The 22,050-nt window shown below is 38.3% G+C and overlaps 1 protein-coding gene across 1 annotated transcript in view; it reads left to right on the forward strand.

The window, feature by feature from the left end:
* Positions 1–2,018: 2,018 nt before the first annotated feature.
* Positions 2,019–22,050, forward strand: part of Glut1 (Glucose transporter 1) — a 48,629-nt gene continuing 28,597 nt past the window's right edge. The window contains exon 1 of the mRNA XM_070214422.1: positions 2,019–2,134. The gene's annotated coding sequence lies outside the window, so the exon portion shown is untranslated. The remainder of the gene's footprint in view (positions 2,135–22,050) is intronic.

Here is a 22,050-nt window from a genome sequence, read left to right on the forward strand (position 1 = left end):
GCAAAGTGCAGCAAAAGTATTTACAAAGCGTTATCACGCTGTGACCCTCTGACACCTCCCCCTTTTCACCACCACCCCCCTTTAGCAGCACCACCCACGCCCCTTTGAACTTTGAACCCCGCCCCCTTTGTCACCGCCCACTCAACACGTTCGCTTGTTTATTTTCGCCGCTGGCGTTCGCTTCTCTAATTTCTGATGCGCTGCAGTTTTATATAGTTAAATAAAAAGGCGCTTAAGCAGAGGCGATAGAGTGTAATCATCATGGATAGCAGCTGGGAAATGGGGAATGGATTTCAGATGTGGCCAGCGGGGAAATCGAGGGTGAAAGATGTGGAGAAATTGAAAGCTGCAAGGGAAATGCCAAATTAAATGCGCATTCATCTCTCGCCCAGGGATAATTCAATAAGGAGGATACTTTAAAAATGCTCAGAAATCACTGAAACAAATAAATACAATTGTGGAATTAAGGTCAGCATTGTTCTTTTCAAGATAATTCAAACATTAATATTTTTAAGCCAACAGAACATTCTATGGTTTTTTGAGTATAAATCCAAAGGACTTAATGGTATATAAAGATTCCCCAATAAAGCCGTCACAAATCACCAAAATTGTGATTACGTAATATATGGACAGCCCCTTAATTATAAACTATTATTGAATGATCGTTATAAATTTAATAATAATAATTTTAAAAATTATTTTTGTTCAAATAAGTTAATACTAAAATCGTAAATCTCTAAAATTTCAAAATGCAGCATTTGGGATGTGAAAGTTAGCTGAAAGACGCTTCTTATTTTTCTATGCATACTTTTAGGCACCTTTAAAAGTGATTTAACAATCATAAATAAATTCTTTTCTTTTCAAATTATTCCTTTCTTCGAAAACTTTTAGCCTTTTAAAACAAAAGGCCATAAAATATAACTTATCTATTATTGAAGACCATTTCCCCTTTCACGTGAATTTCAAGCAACCTGGAGCCATTTCAATCGCTTGTCCTGTCCATCTATTCCGGCGAATTGAGTGTAGTCCTTAGGAATCCTTCGCTACGGGAACGCTTCCTGCTTTATCACTCCACTTTGTGTACTCCTCTAAATTCAGCAGCTCATCTGCTATTCCATTTGGCCACAGCTTTACGAGCTGCTCTTCAAATTTAAAGCTCATCAAGGGAGAGCGATGCAAAATGGGATGGTTGATGGCTGTCGGTTGTCTTGTCGAAATAGTTTCGCATTTTATAACTCACTTAAAGGCGCCGCCAGGCAGCAGGCCAATTAAAATGGGCAGACGAGCAGTAGCACCAGCTGATTAACCTTGGCAGCTGTCGCCCCCTCTAGCCACGCCCCTGTGATGCCCCGCTCCGCCCACATACATATAGCATATTTAAAGTGAAGCCCAAGTGACCGTCAGCAGGTCACGTCGTCGTCGTCTTTTACGGCAAAACGTTGTTGCAATGGTAATTGTGCGAGTGCAGCAATGACGTCAGCATGCACATACACTCAAAGAAAAAATGGGGATGGGGTGGCCACGCCCCATTGTCCTCCCGCTAGTGGGCGGGCCAACTGAGTTGCCACGGTAATTGTGTGCGCTGCTCCACGCTTCGGTTGGCAATATTGTTATGACCAAAAAACCAGGTCACAAAGGATCCAAAAGCAGCCCCCTTTTTCCCCATCCCCTTTTTGTTCCGTGGGGGGACGCCACTGTCTTGGCCTCAGCTTTCAGCGTGAACGCGCGCATATTTTATTTGATTTATTTAAGGAAAAAATACAAAAAATACGAATAATAAAATAGAAAGAGACGTCATAATTTAGTAAAATGTTTAGCAAAGTAGGACCGAAAATCCCTGCTGGCAGTTGGGAATTTCTCACAGCTTCAACTCTTGTGCTATTTTGCATTTAATATTTATGCCACTTTTCCCTCTGCTTTTGCTTTTGCAGGCATGCATCGGGTTCTCCTCCGTTCAGCGCCAGTTCAGCTGCTCAACTTGTCGACTTTCGGCCCAAACCGCTGACCAGGCCAGGCCAGGACCTCCTAGGACCTCCCAGGACTCGAGGAGGAGGACGAGACCGAAACAGAAACAGAACAGAACGGGACACGGCCAGTCCGCAGCCATGGCTGCTGAATAATTAATGCAGTTTCGGTAAGTGCATTTGAGAAATACGTTCTCTTTTTGCAGTTTTCGGTTTTCAGTTCGCAGTTCTCAGTTAGCCTTAGTTTCAGTTTGAGCCAGTCAAAATTCGGGATGTTTCATTTAAATGCCCACTGAGGTATTTGGGTTACCTGAAATGCTTATAAGGCAGATTACGATTAAGATATAAAAATAAAAGAATTCTAGAAAAAGGGGAAAACATAATTAAATATTATTCATTCAGAATTAAAGCTTTTAATTTCGTAATAATATTTTACTTTCATTTCGTGAATCCCACAGAAATCCATAGAGTTTTAAAATCACTTATCGAAGTGTTTAGGAGTATCTAGAAATTTATTCTGAGTGCAAAAGTCAATCGAAAAGTATAAAGAAATTATTTTAATAATATTCAATCAGTAATTATATATTCTTTTCAATTCAAGGATGCCACAAAGATCACGAGAGGTTTAAAATCGCTTAAAAAAGTTTATAAAAGAATGCAAAAATGTATTCCAAATACAAAAGTCAGGCCATATAGTATTTTTTGTTGCATACTTTCAGACACCTTCAAAAAAGTGATTTAAAAATCTTACTGATTTAAATTTAAAATCATATCTACTATTATAATCCAAAGTAAAGCCACGTTTTTACAGTGCAGTCTAGTAAATCCCCTCGTTCTCCGTCCGCATTCCTCTTTTGGCAAACTAAGCTTGACAAATGAAGTGTTCACTGCTCACAGCCTTCGCAGGGGGCGTGGCCCATTGTCGCTCAGGACCAGGCTCATGCATAAACCAATATGCGACATAGCTTCGCTTCTTCACTTTAGTTCACTTTCAGTTCAGTTCAGTTCGCTTCGCTTTTTCTTTGGCTGCGTTCACGCGCCGGAAACGGAAATTGTCCACCAACAATGGCAACAAAATGGCAGCGGCCAAAAAGAATGGCCACCCGCCATCGCCATCCAATGGCATGTCGATGGGTGGGGCAGGGGAGGGGGTAGAAAGATAGTGGACAGTCGTTTGGGAAAATTGTCCACTATTTTCACACATTTGTAGAAGCTCATGAGTCGGGGAGGGGATGGCAAATGAGGGTATACTTTTTTTGGGTCACTCTCGAACCTCACTCAATGTTTTTTAGAGCTTCCTAATGACCGGGGGTCGGTTTTGTTTAGGGGATTCCCTTTTTAAGGTTACCTTGAATATAAATATCAAAAAAATTACAAAGGTTTTTAGAGAGTCTTTAAGCCTTAAAGTTTAAGGGTCTTAACTTATGAAAAATTGTATTTAAAGGAAAAAAGTCACACCAACAAAAAAAAATAATAATAATTAAATAATTATAGGTTAAATATATTTTTAACCCTTTAATTGTATTACTTATTACAACTTTCATAACTAGATTTTAAAAATTGATTAATAAGCTTCCCTTTGTTAAAATATGAACTTAATTTGTGTGCGCTTCTTTCCGCTGATGAAAGGCATTTCCCTTTCATGAAGCTCACCTAGATTATCTCGTGTTATCCCCGCCTTTGAGGAATACCTTAGCAATTTGGCGTTTTGCTATCTTCTTTTTTTTAAGTCTCCTCTAAGGAACCCAGAGTATTGCCGAGTTCGTCATCTAGTCCGCTTTCCCTGACCGACCGCCTTTTCCGCCCAGATCAGCGTTATTTATGCCCTGATGCTGTTGCTGGGTTTATCTTAATGCTGTCCTGATACAACATTTTCATCGCTGTCGTCGCTCATCGTAGTTGTTGTTGTTGTATTTGCACGCTTATTGCCATTGCTGCCACTGTGTGTTAGTACACTGAGAAAAAAGGTATTAAGAAAGCCAAAACTTGATTCGAAAATAATGGTATTTTCTCAAGGGGTTCCACAGATATTCTTTGGAAATTTCAAACCATTTACAAATGCGTCTAAAAGTATGCAGTGAAAAACAAGGAATGTTATATGGTTTGAAAACTCTAGATTTTTTTTAAATATATAATTTAATATTAATACCAAAAAAAAATCCTAAAATTCACAATATTCTGCACTACTCTTTTTCTCTCTGTATTTGTGCAATGCTTATCCTTATCCACAACATCGCCTTGTCCTTTTCGTTCTGCTTCGCCTTCGCCTTTGCCTCGCCGTCCGTCGTTTGTTTTGTCATTCAATTCAATGAGGCTAATGTCCGCTAAGGCCCCTGCCCCCCGAAAGGAGCCCCCCTCTACGCCCCTGTTCTCGGTTTGGTGGCTCTTCTGCGTCCATTGCTTCATGCTGTTGTTGAAGTGCCATTAAGTTTAGTTGTCACTTAGCCTCTTTGCTTTTATATGCCCTCCTTCCTCTCCCTTTATCTTCTCTGTTTCTGTTTCTGTCTCTGTCCCTTTCTCTGTGTCCTGTCTCCTGTCCGTTTGTCGCTTGTCGTCTGCCGACCGTTGTTGTTATCCTTTTGGCTTGAACGTCTTAAGCGCCTAATGCCAGGGCCATAAAAAGTCCAACTAATGCTTTAAAGTGTGCCACACACACAGAGATAGCTGGAGGTACCTACACGGAGAAAAATACAGTTTTTATAGCAATAAATAATAGATAACATTTTATCGATAAAAATGAAAATTAAAAATATTTTAACATTACATTTTTTTTATTGTAATTTTTAAATATGCCTTGTTTTTTTTTAAAATTGCAAGTTAGTTTTTTTTTAAGAAATTATAATATACGAATTTTATTTTGTTGTGATCGAGGGTTCTTAAAAAAGAATTGTTTTCAAACTTTAAGAAATCTGTCTAAAAGTATGCAACAATTTTATTTGATTATTGAAACCTACGATGTTGTCCACATATTCTTTTTTACTGCATACGTTAAGGCTAATTTATAAATGATTTCCAAACTGTAAGAACTTCTGTGGTGATTGATAAGAAAACCAGTAAGACTGATAATACTGTTATCGAATCAATTTGACTGACTTATTTTTTCGGTGCATCAATTTTAGCATTTGGCTGCAGAACAGCTGAAAATGGCAACTCTTCCTTGGCTTCAGTTCGGTTGAGTTCGCAGGACCTCTCTTATCTGGCCGGCTTTATCGATCGTTTTGCGTGTTGTCTTTTGGCTGTTTGATTTTCGGCTTTAAGCGACGAGTCCATAGTCCATCCTTTCCTTCCTTTTGCCACTTGTGTCTTTATTTGTATTTTTATTTGTTTTTTTATTTTGATTTTTATTCGCTTCGTTTTCGCTTGCCGGCCTGAAAATTGCGTGTTAATTTTCACACAAACAGAGCGACAGAGAGTCGCATTTTCCACGTATTCTGTTTGTGCTTTGCGGTTTTTCACTCGAAACGTTTGTGTTTGTGCGGCTTTCGTTTAAATATTTGCATTTTTATTGTCCCCTTTGCTTCATTAGCCGTTTGTTGTCGCTGTCTCTCGAATTTGTATCCTTCAGCGCATCCTTTTTGGCGTATTGTGGCCAGAAAGTTCATCTAAATTAAGTGCAAGCCATTTTCAATTAACTTTCGACGAATTCAACTTGCCCGAAAACTTGCAGCCAAAAATGCAAAAACTTTTGCAGCAACTTTTCCTGCACTTTTCGTGTTTTTTTTGTTGTTGTTGCTGCCCCGTTGCCGATGAATTTTCATTACGCTGCATATTTGTTCTCCTTGCCAGTTTTTCTCATTTTTTTTGTGTTTTTTGTTTTCTTTTTTTTTTTTTTTGGTTGGTTTGCATGTAAACAAGCCGCGCCAATTTGTTGCCCCTCTAACAAAAGCAGGGGAGCTAAAAATTTTCGACTTGAAAACTTGTCAAATTCTGCAGAACCGAAACAACAAAACCGATCCTGAGTGGCAGGACATGGAAGGATATGGAAGGGGTGGAATAAATTCACAAGTGTGGAATACATTCTGCCCTTTAATGCCAAAATGGCGAAACGAGTAGGAAGAAGTGCATTAAAAATGCAGATACAATGCCCCGAAAAATGCCTGACAGGCCAAAAAACGAAGGGAAAGGGGAAAAGCTGGGGAAAAATCGAGTGAGGAAATGGCTTTGAGGGCGTTTCTCTGTGTGCTTGTGCAAATTTCAAGTTGTCAATTTATGATTATGGCACCTCATGAAGCGCGGGGGCAAAATGTAAATTATACGCCAGCGAAATGAAAACTCAAGCGAGTAACAAGCCAAATTGCATGTGGAAAAGCTGGGAAAACTGGGAAAAACCGACTATGAGAGTCGTTTTTAAAGTTGCCCTGTTACATTTAACGCTTTTTAACGCCGAATCGACTGCACTCACTCAATACACTCGCTGCGCTGTGCGGAGTCGTTGTTATGTAAATGAGAATCGCGATTTTTCCCCCTCCTTCTTTTTTTCCACCACTTTTCCATTTCCCTATATCGACAGGCAGCGCAGGTGCAATCAAATATTACGTATACGCCGCGTTGTGCACAATAGTTAGCAATAAAGTTGGCAGGAGGAGAAAGGCGGTGGAGAAGGCAGCGACTTGGCTAGCAAACTGTCAATTTGGTCGTTGCCTTTATTGCTCCTTACCTTATAACAACGTTAAGGGGGAGGCCAGAGTAGAGAATATTGAATTACTCGAAATGTGTGGAAAATGAGCGGAAAGAAATGGCATTACAAGGGCCAGCAGCGGTGGTTCATTGAATGTTGCGGAAACTTGAGCTTTAAAATGCTATCATTGCGATGGGGTATTTGTAGCTCTTTAGGATAATGGCTGGGTAAAAGAGGAGTCAGTCAATCAAAGAGGAGTTTAAAGTTCAGTTGATTGTTATTACTGAATATGATGGAAGTATTTTTAAATATCTAAAATCTCCACAACTTTGAAGTCGCCTCAAAATCTGTCTAAAAGTATGCTGCAATATATTTTGACTGCTGAATAAATGATGAAATTCTTGTAGCCCTCTTTTGGATACATCTTAAAAGATTTTAAAGCTCCAGAAATAAAAAAACAAATATTTCAAAAACTTTCAAAACAATTGTTTAGGTGTCTAAAACATTCCAAATAGAATTGTTCTAGCATACTTTTAGTACTTGTAATTTCCCTGTAGTTCAACTTTAATTTATTTCAGTTTCCCTTTTTCCATGAAATAGTTGTTGTGTTTTTTGGGCAGCGAAAGCCCAGCGGGGACTGTACTGTGTGCACTCGGTAGCGTGAAAATCGCGCTCTCTCTCCATTTGGTGAGCAATGCTCATGTGAGGGGCATAAAATTTGATTGTGATTGAAAGGTGTAGCCTACTTTCGGGCGCATATAAAATGCATGTAATCAAGCGGAATGGCATGGGCCAAATGAGATCGTCAGCAGGGGCGGAAAATGGGGAAAAATCGAGGGTACATTTGCATTTGCAAACAACGCCCCTTGGACAATAATTGAAATTTGATTTGATTAGTTTCGATATTGCGATGGTTGCCGATTTGCCAGCCGCGCTGTGTTCGCCATTTCATTTCGTTAAATGGAAACGACAAATTAATTTAATTGTATTTCTGCGACCGATGCGCTAACTTCGACGCCTTTGCAAATCCCTTTATAATTAAGTCCGGGAAAAAAGCGACGGCGGCGGCGACGGCTGAAAGAAAGTCATTTAACAATATGAAAAGCTGCTCCCCCACCATAATTGAACTATTTGGTTTTCATAATTGAAATTTCCCCCAGACAATTCAATAATAATTATACAGAGACGCTGTCTGTCATCTGTCTCCTGCGGCACGTGAAAAATTTAATTAAGTAACTTATTGCTATTATTTGCATTCCTTTCTGCGGCAAAGATAATTCGCTTTTTTCGTTCCTTTGTCCTCGCCGTAATTAAATAAATATTAAATATTTGGCGAGCGAAACGAAAAGCGGCAAAAACTATAATTTAATATATTCCCTCGTCTATTTTTCCTCAGTTCAATATTATTGCCGAGATATTTGCGCATATTTGAGCGCTTTAATGGGGCCATATTGATAAGGAGGGAAAACTGAGTGGGAAAAACCGGGCACCGAATGGTAAATGATGAAAAATGCTCTGCATTTTCCGCACCTTTTTGTGTGGCCAAGCGGAATAAAAAGGAGCAAAGGAAAGATCCAAGAAATAAAGAAGCCAACGCACAAATATTGGCTTGCTATTTTTTCGAATGAATTATGACTGCGCCGAGGGTCGTTGACGGGGTGCAAAAATGGGTGGCAAACTCAGTGGAGTGCAGAAAAAAATACATTTTCAAGAGGGTCGTTCGATTGGACGAGTGGCCAAGCAAAAGGTGTTCGAAGGTAGTTGAGCAAATAGTTTTATTGAAACCGATATTAGCATATGCCAGGAATCGCGAGAATCGAGCAGAGAACAAACAAGGGGAAATCGTGAGAATATTGAGGGAAAAGCTGACAGATTGTGGGGGCAGCTAATCAGAGGGGCGGGAACTTTCGATTGCGAATTATTATTTTAGTGCTTGGGTTTTTATTCTGTGTCCATTTTCAATTTTATGTTGAGAATTAGGAACCTTCATATCAAGGGTGCCACATTAATAAGAAACTGAAATTAAACTTATATGAAATGTTTTGATGGTCTTAGAATTGTAAATCAACTTTCATGTAAAATGTATAAAAACGTTTTTTTTTTACTGGAATTTTCTTTTAAATTTATTTATTCATTTAATGGAAAGTTATATTAAAAATGTTAATGAAATTTATTTTAAAATTTTTCAACCTTTTATAATAATCCCTATTTATATTTCAATGCAATTTTAATTTAAATTTACAAACATTTCGTAATAATTCTTAATTATATTTCAAGGGAAGTTATATTTTTGTATCCATAGTTGCTTTTGTGTCTTTAGAGTCTTTGAAGTTTTTTCCCTCAAAGGATATCATTGAATATCCCTTGCTGATCCTCCGCCTCTGATTTCTTTGCCCTGCTCGTATTTTAGCATTCTTTTTTGTTATTTTTCTTTCGGCACGCGTTGGCCTCTTTGTTGTTTGTTCGTCTTTCTCCTTTCTCCTTTGGCCCGTTCCGCTTTTCCGGCTTCCCCCCCGCTTTTCTTCAGCTGCTCCTGCTTCTTATGGCCAACCATTGTTGTTGGTTTCTTTACTGACAACATAATAATAAGTTTTCTCGCTCTCCCCCTATATGGTTTATGTTGTTTTTCCGCACTGTTGTTGTTGTTGGCCACACTTTCAAAGGCCAACCTGCAGCTGCTGCTTCTTCTTTATCCTGCCCCTTTCTCCTTTCTCCAGATGTTGTTGTTGTATTTACTGTAGTTGTTATTGCTCTTGTGGTATTGAGCGCAAAAGTTTACGGAACGCAGAAAGGCGAGGAGTTGAAGAGGGGCCACAAAAAATATAATGCACGCACATACAGGACACTAAGAAAAAGTAAAGGGTAGGAAATAATTTTCATATCATTTGTTGCCAAAATTTCATTAGTAATTTAATAAGATCTGTACATAAAAGGAAATTGTTATTTAAGATCGCTTAAAACTCTTCCTAAGAGTATGCAATATTCATTTAAGTTTTTAGTAGTGGATGTATTTGCTTAATTTAGCTAAATGCAGAATTTATTTAATTTAAATTAAGGATTTAAAGAATTCTGAAAGCTACAATATTCTAATATTTGATTTAAACAAAATATTTATAAAATAATTTATATTCAAATCCTAAAACTGTATTTAATGTTTTAAAAAACTCAGGGATCTTAAAAATATGAATATAAAAATTAGTCATTATTTCTTGCTGTGTAAGTAGGGCAACTGGCCATAGCTGCATGCTTTTGACTGTGCTTGTGTGCGTGTGCGAATGTCCTTTACACGGGTGTGCATGTGTGTTTCGCCGCCATTCCGCCAACTTGGATTTCCCTTCGTTCAGCGCTTTATGGCGATGGCCGCCCAATGTTTTTCGCAGCAGTGTCCTTTACACACACTTTAAATTATTTATTTTTACACTTTTGCTGTAACACATTTTCCGCTGTCCATGTGTGCGTGCGATTCTGAATTGCTGCTGTTGTTGTTGCAGCCTACGAAAGTTGCTCGCTGTATTTGTATTTGCCTTCTCCTCTATCCCCGCCCCCTTCTACGCCCATGCCCCCTCTCGACTGCAGAAACTTGTAAATTATTTGCCTTTTGCCTTTATTCCTTACACATACGCGCACAAATTGTCTTGAGTTTATGTGTTAAACTTTACATCCCATCCTTGGCGGGGGGTGGGGCGAAAAAGGGGGTGGTGGAAATTGGGAGGGGGAGTAGAAGTGGGTGGTGCGTCATTGTGGTGCTACGTGTTTCAGTCCCATACATACACTTAAAAAAATAATAATCATAAATTAATCAATGGTTTAAAATTTAAGAACAATTATAAAAAGGGGTACAATTTGTTTAAAAAATAAAATAAATCATACAAAGGTACTAAAATTCTTTTCAGGTAAAATCATATCTTAAAGAAAATTTTCTATAATATTTTTGAGATTATAATAATAACTTTTAATGAAACTTCACCGTCTAAAATCATTTCTGTAGCAAATATTTCATATATTACGTAGTGCTGGAGTTTGGGAATTTTTGTATTTTATATTTGTAAATATATTTTGTTCCAGTGTAGCTTGGCTTGGCATGTAAATGATATGTTCCCTTCGGCCACGTCGTCCAAGCTGTGAAGATGGAAGCGCAGAAGACGACGACATGGTGTCCTTTTATTGCTCCTACGCCTCTGCAAAACCCCCCTAACCCCCCAATCCCCTCTGTTTTGTTCAGCTGTCGTGGCCGTTGAACAAATGAACAACATAAATAATTGCAAAGGCTCACACATACCTACCTACTCATACACACTCGTTCTCGGAAAACTCGCACGCACACTGACAGAGGAGTGGGAAAATCGCAAGATTCCCAAGAAACGTTTGCAGCCTTCGAATTGAGATTAATGAGCAGCAAAAGTGATTCAAAGTCAGCATCCTCGCCAGCAACAATTTGTGCCCCAGAACGCTAAACTATGGCGCTTTATCTTAACACATTAAATGGATTTATTGGGGATATAACTGAAAACTACTTCGGAAAGATAGTGGCTACTATGTGCCTTGTGTTCTTGTAGTATTTTAACCAGGAATTTATTGTGCTCTAATATACCAAAATATCTTTGTTTAAGGCTGACATGTTTTTAAAGCAAAGCTGAATAATTTTCTGTAATAGTATGAAGGAAAAGAGGACGTAAAGTTTCGAAATTAAATATTGTTGCATTATGACACTTTTAAAAGTGATTTAAAAATCCTTAATAATTTTGTCACACCCTCAAATGCCAAAATAAATGTTTCTTCCTTTTTTATATTACCAAATTTCATTTTTCAACAATAAAAAGTTTTTAAAAATAAAAAAAGTATTCTTAAAACATGTTATATATTTTTTTAAAATATTTTTACTGGTTTTTTCCTTTTCATATATTTTGTAATGTAAACAGTTATGCGAACAAATTGATCTTAATTTATAATTTATTACAATTTATGATCATAACGATTTATTTATGAGAGGTTTCCCCACCTTATTTATAACCTTTCCAATAAATTATAAGCTGAATAGTATTTGGAAAGGCCGCAGCATAAATTACCTTAATGGGTTAATGTGGTCCACTGGTTATTGGCAGGGTATTATCGAATCAGCAGCTTGAGTGCATGTTGCTATCAATATACACATAATTGCAAATACTCCAGAGGCACGCGCTACTGGCAACTCCCAAAACCCCCTTACCCCTTAACCCACCCCTTCCATTTTCGATTTAATCGGCACTCGAGAGTTGACACCCCCGCACACTAATTGCCGCAACACCCTCGTGGGGCATTAAGGTCTTACCTGATAACAGACCGCAATCGAAACCGAAATCGAAATGGGAATCGGAATCCGAATGCGAGCCTCACCGAATCAAAAGCCCGACAGTCGTGTAATTGCAGATACAAATGCGATTACACTAAGTAGCTTGTCTCGATAATAAATGTGCCAGCTGAAGGGGGAGGTGTATATGGGTATAGTGGGTGGTTCGATCCGTTTCCTTGTCTATGTGAAAATCGAAATCGCAATCGCAATCGAGTGTAAGCCTTGCTTTCACTTTCCGCTCGCCTTGCTGCCGAGAATCCAAGTTCGTTTTGTTCTCGGTGTCGTATACGTAATTAACAACACGGCGAATGCTAAATATATTTGCCTATGGAAAACTCACTGCTTTCGTCTATTTTTACGAGCTTCCAACAATCATTTTATGATAATTAAATACTAGTTTTAAAATGGCATTGCCTCGTAAAAGTAAGAAAAATGCTTTATGAGCAATAACATAAAGTTTATTTGTTTGCATACACTCTGAAGGGGTGCTGAAATTATTAACAGAAGTAAATCGGTAAACTTATAACTGAAAAACAAATTTTAAAATATTTAAAAAACTTTAAAATTGAAAACGGAATTTTTGCAAAAAATATTGCAATTTTATTTAATTAAAAGTTGAATACTAGAAATCTATATCCCCCTTTTTCATAAATTTCCATTATTATTATTTTTTAAAAACTTTTAAATTTAATTTCTAACTATGTTAAAATATTTTACTGTATCGGAAAGAAGAATTGCGGTGTAGATACATGACAGATCATCTTTCTTTTCTAGGAATGTCTATTCCACAGAATCTTCGTAAGCGTATTCCAGTCTTGGCTGGAACTCTCTTTCTTTCTCTTTCCCGTCCCTTCGCATTGTTTTTACCTCTCGCTCATCGCTCATCCAGTAAGCATATCAGGTTTTACGGTTTAATGGCTCTCTGGCTTACGCTCTTTTTAATCTCCCAATCATGCACTCTTCTCGATAGCTCTCTTCCATTCTTCCACTCGATTCTCCACATTTCTTCGGCTCCAGCGCTCAGTTTTATCTGGAACTTTGCCGCCGTCAGTCATTTCCAATTTCCAGGCGGTGTGTTTCGGTTTCTATTTTCCCGTACAGGTGTAAACATTCTTAATTAGTGGTGTTTTTAGTGCGGTTGTTCCTTCGTTCGTTCCCATCTGCGTTATCAGTCGCGTAGTGCTAATCGTCTATGTGTCTCAAGTACTAAAAAAAGTATCATAAAAAGCCGACTCAATTCTTTTTTCGGCTAATCACTTGTATCAATAAATAATTAAGGGGTTATCGCTCTGTGTTTATTTTCAAGACATAAATTTTATACAACTCAAGTCAGCAGTGAATCAAATGAGAGGTGAGCTTGTGAATTTAATTCAGAATGCGTCTTTAATCTTAACGCAACTGTCTCGCTCTTGCTCCCTCTGCCCATTCCCCCTCTCTTTTGCTCTGACAAGTGGCAATAACAAGTGTAAGTGAGAGGGAGATGAGGGGGAAAGGCGGTCGAGTTGAAAGAACCCGACAAGATAAAGCAATAAACGAAAATTGCAACAAGTTTGCGCGTTTAAAAACAATTGCATTTCCATTTAATTTTAAAACGAAAATCACGATGCTGCTGCACCAACAGCAACAACAACAACTCAACTCAATTAAAAACCTTCGGCAGCCGGCGAAAAAAATAAAAAAGATGAATTGAATTGTGCAAACACAGGGACAGCAGAAACAACAAACATAAACTTCAACGCTGCATGCCGTTACTCTTTTTTCCCATCACATTTTTTGCTCACATATATATCGGATGTGATTACAGTAAATATCGGGTAACATATACAACCGATTAAGAAAAAAGAAATATTTAGTTACGTTCCCCGATAAAAATTTATAGCAAAAAATCTATAGCTTCACTGTGATCAAAGATTAAATTGATGGATTTAAATTCGGAAAAAATTTAATAACTTACTATATCAATAAATTTACATTTATCGTAAAATGTTTGGATTAATTTGAGAAAATATTACCTATGATGTCGTTACTTATTATCTTATTTGAATTAAATTACTTTATGTTATTTATAAAATTTCTTAAGGTCGTTTTCGCACATCTGAAAATTGTAATCTTTTTTTATACAGCCATTAAAAACTCAACTGATAACTTTAATTTACAATTGCCAAGTTACAAGCATAAATTTTATGAATGACAAAGTTTGCGTAAAGTAAATGCCAAGTGGTTTTTGTTTGCCAGCAGCAAATACAATTACTGATTGCGGTTAATTGTGGTTTATTTTCTTAGGTGTTATCACATCATTGCCAAACGTAGAGCAAATGCTTGTCATTCTTTTAACAACGTGCTTTCTACTAATTATATTGGTGCACTTTCCCACAATAGCCTTTTAAGATTTAAATCAATTAACCTTTGATCATGTTTTTCGGGCAATTTTAAATCGTAAATTACTTCAACAAAAATATTTTTCTTTTCAACAGATAATTTTAAAGCTAATTGCACTAGAAGCAGCTAAAAAATAGAAAAATCATGATAATAGAGTCTAGATAGTAAAATTATTGATTTAACATGACATGCGAAATATTAATCTTTTTAAACCAAAACCAACCAAGTAAATCTGAATTTATAAATAGAAAATCCAATGATTAAATATTCTAGATAAGAAAAAAATTTACAATGACGTGCCAAAAATTAATCGTAATTCAGTAATCAGTCTCGCGTATTTTCCCGAATTCTTAAAGTTTATCTTAACCAATATTGATCGTATTTCGCTGTTCCGCTGTTTTTTCCTCTACACTTTAACTTGTTTGCTGTTTATGATTTTTATGGCCCTTCCACGCGACTAAGCAAATACCTTTCAATTTATAGGTGAATCTATCAAAAACACAATTGCCTGCACATTTTTCACTCAACTTTATTAGGCGATATTTTCGTGGGGTTTTTTACGGCCACCGAAAAAAATGCACTGTTTTTCGCTACCATTTTTAATGCGTAACCAATCCAAACTCGATGAAGTGTTTGCAAATTAATAAACAGAAATTGGATGGGGAAACTGTCACAGAATTTCGAGAAGGCGGTTAGAATTGCATGATCTGCAATGAATTCCCATTAAAATTGCGGATTGATTGGCTCGGGGAACTCTGGGATTTTGACAACGTTTTCAATTTTGGAATCCCCCAACTCAGATATTCTGAGTGCCTTGATACGCATCAAAAAGGAGGTGAAGTTATATCATTTGTACACTGAGAGAAAATCGAAAACAATCTGAATTTTGAGGAGGCGATATTGTATGGAATCTAAATTTACACAATAAATTCTTTAAGTTCTTTAGAAAAATAAAATTTTATAATATAAATTAAATTTCTCAAGAAAATAAATTAAAATCCTACCGAACTTTTCCAATTTAGTTAGTATTTTCTCTCAGTTCAGAACAATTTCCTCGCTTTTGGCACACCTGCTAAGGTGAAGAGGAGCGAAACTGCAGCAGTTTTCCCCAAAACATCGAATCATCAAAATTGCATTGAAACTATTTCAACTTTTCCGGGGGGTGGGAAAGCGAGAAAATGGAAAAGCGGCAGCCAAAGCAAAGGGGACTTGGTGTTAGTTGCTGTTCTCTGGCAACTGCAGAGATGCCGCTTAAAAATTCATGAGTGCGAAAAGCCACAGCAGGAAAAGTCGCATATAGAAGCAGTTGAGAGGGCGAGCAAAGTTTCGACAGGCAAACAAAAATCATAACGGAACCAAGGAGGATTGTGTCGGCGGATTCCGAGGACCTCCAGCTTTACCACCCCTTTCGTTTCGCTCCTCGACCATAGGAATGAATGTTTATTGAAAGACAATGTCACTACAGAGGCGAAAAGAAATGCTGGAAAACCAGGGGGACTAGAGGAGTAAGGAAAAAGGCAAGGATAGCGCAGCTCGCGACCAGAAAACCTCAAAAAGGCATGAAATGTCAGAGATTTGACGCTCGGGGAGATTCGGGTAGTTAGGTCATCCGGCCCCTCCAGGAATTGCTAGCTGCTCATATGCAAAGTCGGCCACAGTGGGGATTAAGATAGGGAAAAATATAATCTAAAATAAAATAATACTTTTTAAATGTTGTTGAACATTTATTTTCTAAAAGTATGCAATAATATTTTTAAGCCGACGTTCCTGTGTCTGCTGCATACTTTTAGACACATTTCTTAATGATTTCAAAACCATTGGGATTAGCAATTTTAAGATCTCGAAATTGTTTTGATAAATATCAAGCCCTAGGATTATTACCTTTTCTAAATTTAAGTTTCTCTGTAGGTTATTATTTAGCGAGCTTCCACTGTAGGCAAAAGCGAGAAATTGGACTGAGGACTTCAGGCTGCTGCTGTCATTGTCGTTGGGCAACAAAACAAACTGCAGCAGCGCAAGAAAACACTGCAGAATACGAATACGAAAACTGGGGAATGGCAGGGAAATGGGAAAATGGGGCTGGGGCAGACTTTTGCTTTTCATTCATACGAAATTACCTGCGGCCAAGAGCTTAATGCCAGTTGGACTGCAAAATCCACTTAGGAAGTTGATACAATCAGTTCCTCTCCGGCCAGAGAGATGCAACTCCTCCTCCTCCTCCTCTGCTTTCCCACATCCTGCTCCACTGCTCCTCCATTTCCCAGTTCTCAGTTCCCAGTGCATCCTGTGGCCTGCATGAAGGACGAGGACGTGGATCTGGCTGTGGATGTGGATGTAGATGGATTCATTAAAACGAATTGCTGCGAGTTTTAAGGCCTGCCTTGCAACGAATGGCAGCCAGCGATGTACACAGAAAAAATTTGTTTCGTGGCTTGGAAATTATTTAACTAAATAAAATTTTCTTAAGAACAAATTTTAAAACTGGCAAAATATTCAACAATAATTTTGATATTCTAAAAACTTAATATTATAAAGAAAACTATAAAGAAATTAAAAAATGTATTTCCCAATCAAAGAAGGAATCATTTAAAATATTTATGGATATTTTCAGATACTTCTTAGTATTCAAACTTAAAAAAATTTTATTTTCATTACGACTTTTAATTTTAAATTTTTCTTGACATGGTTCAAGGTTTCATTTATTATTTGCAACATATTTATTTTCCTTAGAATTTTTTCTCCCAGTGCACATTTATATCCTTGTCTGAGTGTGTGGCAGCAGTCGTCTGTGTGTGAGTTGTTTTTGGGGTTTTGTTTCGGGACTCATTGACGTGCAACATATATGGTGAGGGGGCGTGGCTACTGGCTGGTCTGCGGCTACTGGGGATTGGTTTTGTTTGCGCCGCAAAGTATGCAACGGCTGCTGGTTGCAAGTGCCCCTGGGGAAGAGGGTTTTGGAGGGGGTTTCGTAAGGGGTTTTGGAAGGGGTTTCGGAGGGAGCTGGGCTAGAAATGAAATTTGCCTTATTTCGGTTAAAAGTTTAGACCCCATCCACTATCCACAGCTGGCCACAAGTGGAAAACGCATTAAAACTGCAAATTAACTGGAGAACAGAGCAACTGATGATGATCCAGAAACCCTAACGCCTAATTAGGAGAAGAGGTTCCGAGCTGCATTCGTGAAAGCAAAGCCTAGCTCTGAGCTCTGAGGTCTGTTAATTATTTATGCTTTACGTTTAAATGCACAGCTTAGACTAAAACACACACACTCGAAACACTGGGCGTGTTTCCACGGCCTTTGAGCCGCTCCACTTTCAAGTGGAACGTGGGGGCGGCTGCTGGGGCAACACTTCCGCATCGAGGAAAATGGGAAAAAGAAAGCATAAAGCATACAGACTACTCCTCCACACATTCACATTCACACACTGAGAAAGCCAGATAGGCTGGCATATTGTGCTTACGCATACATTTGCACAGACAAACACAGACCCAAAGAGCATCCTACATCCTGCGTCCTGCGTCCTACGTCCTTACATCCTGCATCCTAAATCCAAAGTGGAACGGAGTCGGAGTCGTCGGAGTCCCCAGACCGACCGAACTCCATGTAACATGTTAATGAACTGCGCCAACTGTGTTTGCACAGAACTTAGTGTAATGTAATCCAGGCTGGGCACAGAATGAAGCTGGGATCCCCAGTCCTCATGCACTGCGGGAAAAGGAGAACAATATATAGGTCTTATGAGTCAGGGGATCATCAATACAATATAAGTATTATACAAGGCTGTCCCATACACATTTTGAACTATCCTTAAACTATTTTTATGTGAAATACAATAGGTACAATTTTTATATATGGGTTTAAATCTGACCAACGAACGATCTAAATTAACTCGGAATAAAAACTTTAAAATTTTAGTTAAGTGGAAAATACGATCGATAATAGAAATGCAGGGATGTTACAAGAATCTTTTGAGGTTTAAAACCTTTCTTAAAGGTGACTAAAAGAATGCTATGATTTACGAATAAAATCATAAATACTTCATAGTTTTCACAGAATACTTTTAGACACTATTTAGGGGTTTTTAAATTAGTTATTCTTTTTTAATATTTGTAATTTAATAAAAAATGTACTCCAAAGTATAAATTGTTTTTATAAATTACGGTTTTTTATTATAATGTTGAAGTACGAAATTGCATGTCCTTTTCTTGTAATTATAATGTAAGTTATAAATAAACTTTACAAGAATTAACCTCAGAAATGTAAGCCCCAACTCCTTAGCTTCCTTGTTTTTGACCTCAGTGTATGTATGAGTGTGCCCACGCACACCCACACACACTGGGTACCCACTCACACCTCAACGCCCGATGTGTCGAATGTTACGCTAAGGAGTAACTTTGACATTTACCATTCAAGGCTTATGAGTGCCACCGCAGTGGAGAGGGGGCAAAGGGGCTACGGGGGTTCGTGTCCCCAAAAAGGGGGGCAGCATATCATGTAACCCGCCCGGGCAATTGCCTTATGGTTATTTTCATAGCCCTGGCCTGGCCACAAAACTGCGAGCCAAGTGTGACAACGACATGGTCGGGGAAAAGGGGGGAAAACTTGAATGGCGGCTGGTCTTTCCAGTGGGTGGAGGCCAAAAGGACGAAAAACGAAGGACGCAGGCTGTGTGAAGAAAAAAGAAAGATGTGAGATGTGAGTTTGCAACGGCGACAATCCAGCTGGGATTTTCTCATTTTCTTCTTCTTTTTGGCGAGTAGCGTAGAGGTTTTTCTGTTGTTGTTGTGATAGGAAGGGACACGTAAGTGCAAAGGCCCCACATACAGGACATCATCAGGTGGAAAATTAAATTGCATTTAAGGCAATTGACAGAAGAAGACGACACATGTGCTGATGAATACTTCTGGAGGGCGGCAAGTGCCTTCGTAAATTATTGGATGCAAATTCAGCAAAGGGAAGTGCTTGCTTTGCAATTTTGAATAGATTCTATTGATTGGGGGAGCAAACTGAAGCTGAGGGAGAATAGAGTGCATTAAATTTGAGAAATCATGAGGGATTTTAAGCTAAAAATTAAAATGTTTTTTCTTGCTCCTGAAAACTTAAGTTGCTTTGAAAATGGAATAAGTTTCCTAATTGATGATTTTTTAAAATATTTTCTTGATTTGTAACCATTTTCTGAATTTGTAACCATAAATCTCGTATTCTGCGCAATAAATCTCCCCAATTGGGTGCAAAGTAAAGGGAAGTGTGGTATTCAAATAGTACAAAGTAACCCAAAGTACAACTAAATACTGGATAAATAAAGTGGACTCAAGTGCAAATTAAGGAGATATCTGCTATTCATTCTTTCTCTATTTTTTCCATGTGCAAATCAGGTGCAGTAGTAAAACGTCATAATTATTCATATTGTCCACCGAAAGTCAGGGCGAGCGGCAGATAAAAGTGGGTGGTGGGAAAAGGACGAGAATGAAAGTCCTGGCCACTTGCACTTGCTGCAGTGTCATATTAATTTAGTCAAGTGGCCACTTAAATTTGTGCCACGACTACAACTACAGCAGAGCGAGATGGGTATATTGGGGGGCGAAAGAGATGGCAATAGAGGGGGCGAAAGAGAAAGGGAGAGAGCGGAGGGACTGCGAGGACGTTAAATGTGCAAATGGCGATGCCAGGCTGTTCTATTCTGTCCTGTCTGCCGTCTCTTTCTTCTTCTCCTCTATCCCCGTCTCTTTCTCTTTTTGAGGTTGGAGTGTCTGTGTGAGATTTGCATAAGTGCATGGGTATTAGCTTGGCTAGAATGTCACTGACTTTTGTCAGCCGCCTGTCAAATGGGCGCCCAAAAGTGTGCAAAGCGAAAGCGGTGAAAGTAGAATATATATATTTCTACCCATAGAATGTAGAAGGTGGAAAGAGAGGTAAGGGGCGAAGGCGGAAAAGAGACAGCCGCAGCGAGAATGCCTAATGATTACAAATTGCCAGCCGCAATTTTAATAACCGCCACGACCGCAGAGCAATAAATAAAATTCACAATAAACACATTGCAACAAAGGACAGGAGCGGAAAATCTAGAAGCCGAAAGCGGCTTTAATGCATAGCTGCGATTAATATTAATTTCATGCGGTGCAGCGCACAGTTGGTGGCCATCTCTATCCAACCCAAGCCATCCATCTAGCGAAGTCAAGCCGAGTCGGCTTTAAATGTGCCACAAAGGCCGGGGAAATGCAGTCCTGCAGATGAAGATGCAGATGCTGATGCTGATGAAGTGAAGTTGATGGTTCTGTAGGGAGGGTGAGGGAAAAGGAGTCCCAAAGACGAGGACAATGCCGCCACATCATGCGCATCATTAGCCGAGATGCGGAGCCAAGTTTCGAGTAAAGCCGTTTTGCACAAAGAAAAACGTAATAAGCTTTTTATAGATTTTTTAAAAAAATAAATTTAAAAAAAACATTTAAAATTCCAATTATTTAACTTTTACATTTATTATACTTCTTTGTCTTTTAAATAATTTTAAAAAGGTGTCTAAAAGAATGCATTACATATTTCCTTGAGACATTAAGACCAAATATATTGTAGCATACTTTTAGACACCTTATGGGGTGGTTTAAAAATTATGCATAAATTAAAAAGTATCTCCTTATAATTTTGATGCATATCTGTACCATATCCAAATTCTTAACTCAACTTGTGCATTTTCTCCAGTGCATTCAAATTTCACTGCAGGCTGTTTCGCCTTACCCCGACCTCTCCCCTCGCATTTTCCAGCTCATTTCGGCTGCAAGAGATTTTCCTTGTTCAGTTTTGTGCTTCAGCAGCGAATTCAGCCTCGAATCGTTGCTCCGCTCGATGGCAGATAACCAGATTCTAATTGGTATCCATAACTGTGGACCGCAACCCCCGAAAAATTTGATATACTCAAGAGCTCTCGTCTTGCTCGCTGCCACAAAACACCACTCACCAAAACACACACACTCGGTTCGCACGGTTTTCCCCCATTTGCATATTCATTTTCCCCATAATCATCATCATCATCGTCGTCAGGCCCGTGTGTGATCCGCACTGATGGAAAACTATCAAATTCATGGAGTAATTAACAAAGCTGCGAGAGGGGGGACTGAAATGGAAAATGGGAAATGGGTTCGCCAGCATTTGGGTGACTAAAAATAGAATTTAATTTGACTTTTGCCAGTTGGCAGCCGTACACCTGTGGGAGAAAGGAAAAAGGATGGAAAAGGTGTGGATTGAGGAGCAACGAGTTCCCCCACCGAAGTGCTGACAGCATTAATTTCAATGCGGTTGTGTGATTTTGCCGCTTGGCATGTCAGCCAGTTGCTTAAAGCCGGGAATAAACATTGCAAATTAATTCGGCAAAAGCCCTTAACCTTTAACCAGAGTGTGAATTACCCAGCAACCAAAATTGCAGCGTCGAGTCATTAAAATGGATACTTTTAAGAACCTTTAAAATTGTTACAAAATGGTTTTAATATTTATCTTAATCTAAAATTGTTTAAAACGGAATAAAGATTAATCTTTTGTAACTAGAGATTTAAAATCATTTTTAAAAATGCTATAAAGTATGCCACAATATTATTTAAAGGAAGAACACCAAGAAATTAGTTTTTATTGCATACTTTTAGTGTCCTTTAAATTTTTCTTATATTTTCTAAGTAGCTAAATTTATTTTGTTTAACTATTTTCCATATTTTGAAGCCTGCCTAAGCAGTTTAAGCAAAACTTCTTCCGCCACAAGCTCTCCTCTCCTTTTA

The sequence above is a fragment of the Drosophila takahashii genome, chromosome 3L, assembly GCF_030179915.1.
Source record: "Drosophila takahashii strain IR98-3 E-12201 chromosome 3L, DtakHiC1v2, whole genome shotgun sequence".
NCBI classification, from domain to species: domain Eukaryota; kingdom Metazoa; phylum Arthropoda; class Insecta; order Diptera; family Drosophilidae; genus Drosophila; species Drosophila takahashii.